Genomic DNA, 8671 nt, shown 5'->3' with positions numbered 1-8671 from the left:
CATCGACAACGGGACAGAGAGGAAAACACACAGAAAACCAAGAATAGAATGTGAGGAAGCAAAAGTGAGGGACAGAGAGACAACGAGACTGAGATGGAGAAACAAGGCATTTGTATGATTGTGTTCTCCCTGCTGTCTAAAGGTATTTCCTGGTGTGTAAATATGTTTTCTGTTCTGTAAAGATGTACCCTGTTGTTGTGTAAAGGTTTTCCCTGTTATTGTTTTATTTTCTGTTACTGACCGTCTCCTCACTGTGACCATTTGTCCTGGTTTTATTGTGGCCAACATCACCATCTGGTGGTGGAGAGGAGGCTCTGCAGGAAGGGGTTGACAAAGTGGGAGAGACTCGGCTGGTCCGTGTTTGCAGCTTGTGATCGTGTTGAGCAAAAGTGATTTGTTGCTGATTGATGTGTTCACTGGAAAGAAGAAGCTGATTGCAATAGAGTGCTTTTGGAAGCATCTTGTTATTTTGGGGAAATACTTGACGTTTTGAAAGTGAACTGTTTGTATTATTACCAAATATAAATAGCAGAGAATGGTTTCGATCTATCGACCTCTGGGTTATTGGCCCAGCACGCTTCCCCTGCGCCCCTCTGCTAACTGCTGCTTTAAAGTTCAGCTGCCCATTAGTGAAATATGTTAATTTCCCCAATGCTTTTATCAAAACAGGATTGTCGGCGGATTTCTCAAAAATCCCGGACACAGCAACACACGTGCTGACGGACTCACCCTCACTGCACAATGACACAAGGACACTGAGTAACAGCACCGACAATGAGGCAGGCAGAGAAAGACACACAGAAAACCAGGAAGAGATTATCAGGACTCAGAAATGAACAGACAGAGAAAGGTACTGAGCAAACCAGCAAGAGACAGCGAGAGACTGATGAACACCACTTGGAGGGAGAACTGAGGGTGACAAGGGCACAGAATGTAGTCTGGCTGGGGGATTTCAATGTCCATCACCATGAGTGGCTCGGTAGCACCACTACTGACCATGCTGGCCGAGTCCTAACGGACATAGCTGCTCGATTGGGTCTGCAGTAGGTGGTGAGGGAACTAACAAGAGGGAAAAACATACTTGACCTCATCCTCACCAATCTGCCTGCCGCAGATGCATCTGTCCATGACAGTATTGGTAGGAGTGACCACTGCACAGTCCTTGTGGAGATGATGTCCCGTATTCACATTGAGGATACCCTCTATCGTGTTGTGTGCCACTACCACTGTGCTAAATGGGATAGATTTTGACAGATCTAGCAATGTATAACTGGGCATCCATGAGGTGCTGTGGACCATTAGCAGCAGCAGAATTGCAGTCAACCACATTCTATAACATCATGGCCCGGCATATTCCCCCACTCTAACATTACCAACAAGCTGGGGACCAACCCTAATTCAATGAAGAGTGCAGGAGGGCATGCCAGGAGCAGCATCAGGCATACCTTGAAATGAGGCGTCAGCCTGATGAAGCTACAGCCCAGGATTACCAAACAGCAGAAACAGCATGTAATAGACAGGGCTAAGTGATCCCACAACCAACGGATCTGATCTACTCCCTGCCACATCCAATGATGAATGGTGGTGTACAATTAAACAACCAACAGGAGGAGGTGGCTATACAAATATCCCCAACCTCAATGGTGGGGGAGCCCAGCACATCAGTGAAAAAGACAAGGATGAAGAATTTGAAACAATCTTCAGCCAGAAGTGCCGGGTTCATGATCCATCTCGGCCTCCTTCTGAAGTCCCTAGCATCACAGATGCCAGTCTTCAGCCAATTCGATTCACTCAACGTGATATCAAGAAACGACTGAAGGCACTGGATACAGCAAAGGCGACAGGCCCTGACAATATTCCGGCAATAGTACTGAAGACCTGTGCTCCAGAACTTTCCGCGCCCCGAGCCAAGCTGTTCCAGTACAGCTACAACACTGGCATCTACCCGGCAATGGGGAAAATTGCCCAGGTATGTCCTGTACACAAAAAGCAGGACAAATCCGACCCAGCCAATTGCTGCCGCATCAGTCCACTCTCAATCATCAGTATAGTGATGGAAGATGTCATCCACAGTGCTATCAAGTGGCACTTGCTTTGCAATAACCTGTTCAGTGACGCTCAGTTGGGTTCCGCCAGGGCCATTCAACTCCTGACCTCATTACAGCCTTGGTTCAAACAAGGACAAAAGAGCTGAACTCAAGAGGTGAGGTGAGAGTGTCTGCCCTTGACATCAATGTAGCATTTGACTGAGTATGGCATCAAGGAGCCAGAGCAAAACTGGAGTCAATGGGAATCAAGAGGAAAACTCTCCACTGGTTGGAATCGTACCTAGCACAAAGGAAAATGGTTGCGATTGTTGGAAGTCAATCATCTCAGCTCCAGGACATTACTGCTGGAGTTCCTCAGGGTAGTATCCTCAGCCCAACTTTCTTCACTACTTCATCAGTGACCTTCCTTCAATCATAAGGTCAGAAATGGGGATGTTCACTGATGATTGCAAAATTTAGCACCATTCACGACTCCTCAGATACTGAAGAGATCCATGTAGAAATGCAGCAAGACCTGGACAATATTCAGGCTTGGGCTGATAAGTGGCAAGTAACATTCGCGCCACACAAGTGCCAGGCAATGACCATCTCGAAGAAGAGAGAATCTAACGATCTCCCATTGACATTCAACGGCATTACGATCGCTGAATCCCCCACTATCAACTTCCTGGGGGTTCCCATTGACCAGAAACTGAACTGGAGTAGCTTTATAAATAGTGTGACTACATGAGCTGGTCAGAGGGTAGGAAGCATGCGGTGAGTAACTCACCTCCTGACTCCCCAAGCCTGTCCACCATTTACAAGGCTCTAGTCTGGAGTGTGATGGAATACTATCCACTTGCCCGGATGGGTGCAGCTCCAACAACATTCAAGAAGCTCGACACCATCCAGGACAAAGCAACACGCTTGATTGGCACCCCGTCCACAACATTCACTCCCTTCACAACTGTCGTACAGTGGCAGCAGTGTGTACCATCTACAAGATGCACTGCACCTTCCAAACCTGCATCCTCTGCTGCCTAGAAGGAAAAGGGCAGCAGATGCATGGGAATACCACCACCTGAAAGTTCTCCTCCAAGCTACACATCATCCTGACTTGGAACTATATCGCCATTCCTTCACTGTCACTGGGCAAAAATCCTGGAACTCCCTTCCTAATAGTACTGTGGGTGTACCTACCCCACATGGACTGCAGTGGTTCAAGAAGGAATCTCACCACCACCTTCTCATGGGCAATTAGGGTTGGACAATAAATGCTGGCCTGGCTGGTGACGTCCACAAACAAATAATTAAATGCAATAACAGCTCATCTCAATTCCTAGTATTTCTAAATCCCACCAGTCCAACATAAGCTGAACAATTATTGCATGTTGTGATTGACGGTCTGGTCTGTAAACTGCACTGTATCACAGACTGCTGACATTTGCTAACTGGAAGTGAGAACTGCAAAATCGGGACAGTAGTTCACATAGTCTGTCAGTGTGAAAGAATCAGGCAATGTGAGGTAATAGAATTTGTCTGTAAATGTTACACTGATATTGCTTTATATTTTTATATTAAAAATAAAAGTAGTCATTTCGTGAAAATAGTGACATGTTGTCCAAACTTTGGTAGCCAGTTGTTTTCGTCTTGCACTCAGCAGGGCAATCCACAAGAATACCAATTTAAGGGAAAACAACAAATTTCTTCTGTATGAGAAGAGAGTGCTGATTGGTTGGCAAGTGAACTCTGATTGGTCGAGGCATTGCCATTCAGAATGCATCAGTTTATGGTAACTGACAGATAACTGCCCAGCTTTGTTTGAAATTTAAACCAGGCAGCTTGACTCTGATTGGTCAAGGCTTTGCCCTGTGGAATGAGCCAGTGAATGGCTGTCACTTATTTTGTTTAGCTGAAACTGGCACAATATGTGTGCATGTTCTTTCTGTCTGCAAAGAACAGGGCCCTGTGTATTAATATATGTAGATTATAGTACACACCAATGCACCACACTGTGAGCCCTACTGACAGTCTTAAATCGGTTGTCCACGTAATTCTTAGCACACTGAGAATTATTTAGCAAATGTTGTCCTATTATGGAATCACATCTCATGTTGGATACTGTGTTTTGAGTTTTGCAAGCACGGGTTGGTTGTGTAGGGCCCATTGCGAACAGCGGAAGGGACATGTTATTTGATACAATCCGCCAGTTTTGGGATGTACGGTTTAGAAACCTGGCATCACACTGGTATTGAAATTTATATATCACGTTACTTATTTGTGTGATAGGCAGGACGTCTCTTTTGCTTGACAGCATCATCCTGTTAGTGGTGAACACCACACTTGTTGCTCCTGCAGAGTAACAGCAGGAAACAGCGAGTTTCACCTGTCACTCAAATACTGGGGATATATTACCCTTCCAGGGTAATTTGAGGGAGACTGGGCACTTTTCAGGGCTCAAAATGACGGCCTTCAGCCCGTTTATAAGTTTGTGCGATATACAGTGAGAAATGATCTGATCAGTGTAGCCATTGTAATGCAGGATGTCTTTGATTCGCCCTATTTCAGCATCAAGCTTGCATGGTGAGCAAATGGCTCAGTCCTATTTATGAGGTTGTCGATAAGACCAATCTTGTAGCGCGTGGAACTGTAATAATCCCAACGCGTGTATTGACCAGTGAAGGCAGGTTTGCGGTAGACCGTGGTAGAGAACCAGTTAGCAGATTTCTCAACTAGTACATCAAGGAAAGGGAGCTCATTTGACAGCTCCATTCCAAAGGTGAATTTGAGTGTATGATGGAGCCCATGAAGACGTGCAAGGAAATTATTTCATGCAGCTGCTGATTCAAATATAGCAAACGTATCATCTACATATTGGAAATATGCAAGAGGTAGGAGGTTAGATGTCATTCCCTTAAAAACAGGTTTGTCATGGAATCCAACAAAGATTTTTGTGAGAGCTGGGCCTCGAGGGGATCCCATGGCAACACCAGCGATACATGGTGTCAATAAAACTGAACTCAACTGTGCAAGTTGCCGAGTTCATAAGTTCAATGAATACTGATTCACACAATGGTGACGGGTCTAGATTGCCATGATGTAGCACTGCAGTGCAAATATCTTTGGCTTCCTGAAGTGGTACATTGGTGAATAGGCTAGCAATGTCAAATGAACACATGGACACGGCATTGCTATCGATATGCAAGTCCTGTATGGTCTTCGCAAATGTGAAGGAATCCTTCATTGTGCATGTGGAGAACTTGCTCAAAAACTGGTTGTAATAATTTGCCCAATCATTTGGCAAATTTATTTCAGGATACTATTTACATTACTTCAAATAAAGAAAACACAACGACACAAAGAATTGAGCACAACGCTGAAAGGTTCACAGCAAATAGTCAAATGGGAAAAGGATGTAATACAGAAAGAAAAAGCCTAAAATACTGAAAACACTCAGCCATTCCGGAAACAACTGTGGAGAAGAGAAGCTAGGGTTAGTGGTCCAGTTCTGTGACCCTTCTATAGACCTGAAACATTACTCCTACCTTCCTCTCTCCACAGATACTGCTGGAACTGCTGAGGGTTTCCAGAATCTTCTGTTATTATTCAGATTTCCAGTGTGTGCAGTATTTCTCTTTTTGAAAATATTCCCTGAGAGGAATGGAACTTTACATAAAAAATAGGAGTAGGCCATTTGGCCCATTGAAATAGCTCTGCCATTCAATAAGATCACAGCTGATCTCCTACATCAGCTCCATCTTATCACACTACCACAGATCCCTTGATTCCCTTAGTATCCAAAAACCTATCGATCTCTCTCTTGGATATACCCAATGATTGAGCATCTACATCTCTAGAGTCACAGAGAGATACAGCATTGAAACAGGCACTTCGGCCCACCGAGTCTGTGCCGACCAACAACCACCCATTTATAATAATCCTACATTCATCCCATATTCCCTACCACATTCCCACCATTCTTCTACCACCTATCTACACTAGGGGCAATTTACAATGGTCAATTTACCTATCAACCTGCAAGTCTTTAGCTGTGGGAGGAAACCGGAGCACCCGGCGGAAATCCACGCGGTCACAGAGAGAACTTGCAAACTCTGGACAGGCAATACCCTGAACGGAACCGAGGTCACTGGAGCTGTGAGGCTGCGGTGCTAACCACTGTGCACAGAGAATTCCAAAGATTCACAATACTTCGAGTGAAAAAAAATTCTCCTCTTCTCATTACTAAATGATTGAGCCATTTATACTGAGACTGTGATCCCAAGTTCTAGATTCCCCAACCAGAGGAAACATCCTCCCAGCATTTACCCTGTTAAATCAATTAAGATTTTTAGGTGCCAGTAAGATTACCTCTCACTCTTCTAAATTCTGAGGAAAATCGGCCTCGTCTACTCAATCCCCTCTTCCCAGGATGCAATCGAGTGACACTTTGATACACCTCCTTTAAGGCTAGTATATCATTCCTTAGATAAGGGGACCAACACTGTACACAGTGCTCCAGGTGTGATCTCACCGAGGCTCTGTCTAATTGCAGTCAAACTTCTTTGTTCTTACAAAAACTCTTCACAATGTTGAACACAACTATTAACTGCCCCATTAACATCTCTGCTCTAAGGAGAAGGACGCCAGCTTCACACACCCCAGACCCCTATTCTTTACACATTAGCTGAATTCCTGCATCTCTGATACATTCCAGTAAATCTCCTCTGCACCCTCTCTAAGGCCTTGACATTCCTGCTAAAGTGTGGAGCATGGAATTTGACACAACGCTCTAGCTGAGGCCTATAACCAGTGAGATTTACAAAGGTTCAGCCTCAATTCCTTGTCTGTGTCCCGTACTCCCATTTCTGGTTTCTGACTCAATGTCGGCTCTGAGCTGTTGAAACTGCCTGAAGCAACATTTGCACCCAATAAAGCGCTCGGAATGTGAGAAGGGACAATGTGAGTGACCAAGTACATCAACTCCAAGTAAAGCTCCACCATGTAGTGAAAACACTCGAAACACAACGGATCTTTTAAGAGCCACCCACAATCTCTCTGAAAGAACTGCACCAACATCTCTCTAGAATTGGTTTATTTAATTGGTTTTAATGCTCAGTAACTCTCTGGAACTTTCTCACTGTTTTCTGTTTCAATCTGGTTTGGAGATTCTGGGAAGATGAGTTTCACTGCCTGGGAGGATCTTTGTGGTTTTCCAGCAGAAACACAAAACCAAGTCTCTTTTCAGAGTCACCCACCGCCTTATAGGGACAGCAGTGACATGGGAACGGGAGCTGGGGTGTGTTTTATGCCGGAAATATCAGTTAATGATTTATGTTGTGCTCTCGTTATATTCCAATCTCTGAATTGAGCCTTTCCACCGCACCAGGGTTATGGGGAGAGTTTTCATCGTTTCTTTTCCAAACGTACAGACGATGTTATAAAGTTGCTGATTTACCCAGATGGCGGATTCTCCCCTCACTGTGAAAAGTAACATCGCACCTTCACATCTGCACATTGTTTTATAATTGAATAATTAGTCAAATTGAATTATTTGTGATGTTATTTCCCCCGAGACGGTGTTTCCTGCAGTGAAACGGATCAGTTTCAGCTCAGTCATTCAGGGACCTGGAATTCCTGCAGTTTGAGCCCGCTGTCACCCCAGCCCACTTCTGATTGGTCACCTTTTTCTCACAAAGTCAGTGACAGAACATGAGGAGGCCATTCGCCCCATTCAGTCCATGTCGGGTTTCCAATCTGTTCAGTCCCCGACTCGATCCCCAAAGCCCTGCACAATCCCTTTGGGTCAAAATGACCGTGGCAGGATTCGAACCTGCAAGCTTCTGATAACATCATGGAATATACCGAAGTCAGACGCCTTACCCATTAGGCCACACAGCCGCTAGCTCATACGAATGATTCAATCAGAGAACCTCAAAGCACAAAAAAATCATTGGTTGAACCTGTCAACCTGGCACAATATTTGAATTTGTGAAAGCCGCCAATTTCACTGTGGAAAAGAAGTGATCGACTGGAAAAGTACATAAAAATCTATTTTCCCGTAGCGGTTTAAATAAACTTTTAAAACACAATTTTGCTTTTACCGACTCAAATTGCTGGTGCTATTTTATGAACAGCTTTATTTTGCCAATTTTTGTCAACTTCTCATCCCAGTAAAAGACTCCGTTCAGCAATCTTTCACGTGACAAATAACTCAAACTCGGTGTGGAAGTAATAAATTACAGACTTTTGGTAATTCCCCTTCACACAGGCTTCAGGGGGACAGTGAGAAGCCACTGAAATAGTTGCTTCATCCTTTTAAAAGGTTCCCATTCTGTCCTGTTACTGACGTGTTGGAATCAGATTTGTATTTAACAAGTTATTTCTGTGAAAACAAAATGCTCAACGGACCAGCTGGGAATCTGGGAATCACTGAAGTAAAATAAAAGGCTTTTGATTGAGAAGACGGGACATTCTCACCAGCAGCCGGGTTACATTCCCCTCACATCCTTACACAGTGAGCAGCTCTTTCCCTCGAGAAATGGACAGCAGCAGTTGGAAGTTCAGTAAAAGGATCGGTTCATTGAGACAAGTTTCTGACTGACAGGTGGTGCTGAATATTAATACAAGTAGGTCCTGGAATGGGA

General features: G+C 44.4%; 1 non-coding gene across 1 annotated transcript; it reads right to left on the bottom strand.

Moving 5' to 3' along the window:
- Positions 1 to 7836: 7836 nt before the first annotated feature.
- trnar-ucg (transfer RNA arginine (anticodon UCG)) lies at positions 7837 to 7925 on the bottom strand. The gene is given in 2 exon segments: positions 7837 to 7872; positions 7889 to 7925. It is a non-coding gene; the product is annotated as a tRNA-Arg (tRNA).
- Between the last annotated feature and the right edge of the window lie 746 nt (positions 7926 to 8671).

The sequence above is a fragment of the Heterodontus francisci genome, unplaced genomic scaffold, assembly GCF_036365525.1.
Source record: "Heterodontus francisci isolate sHetFra1 unplaced genomic scaffold, sHetFra1.hap1 HAP1_SCAFFOLD_172, whole genome shotgun sequence".
In the NCBI taxonomy this organism is placed as follows: Eukaryota; Metazoa; Chordata; class Chondrichthyes; order Heterodontiformes; family Heterodontidae; genus Heterodontus; species Heterodontus francisci.
This window is presented reverse-complemented; position numbering and strand designations above follow the sequence as displayed.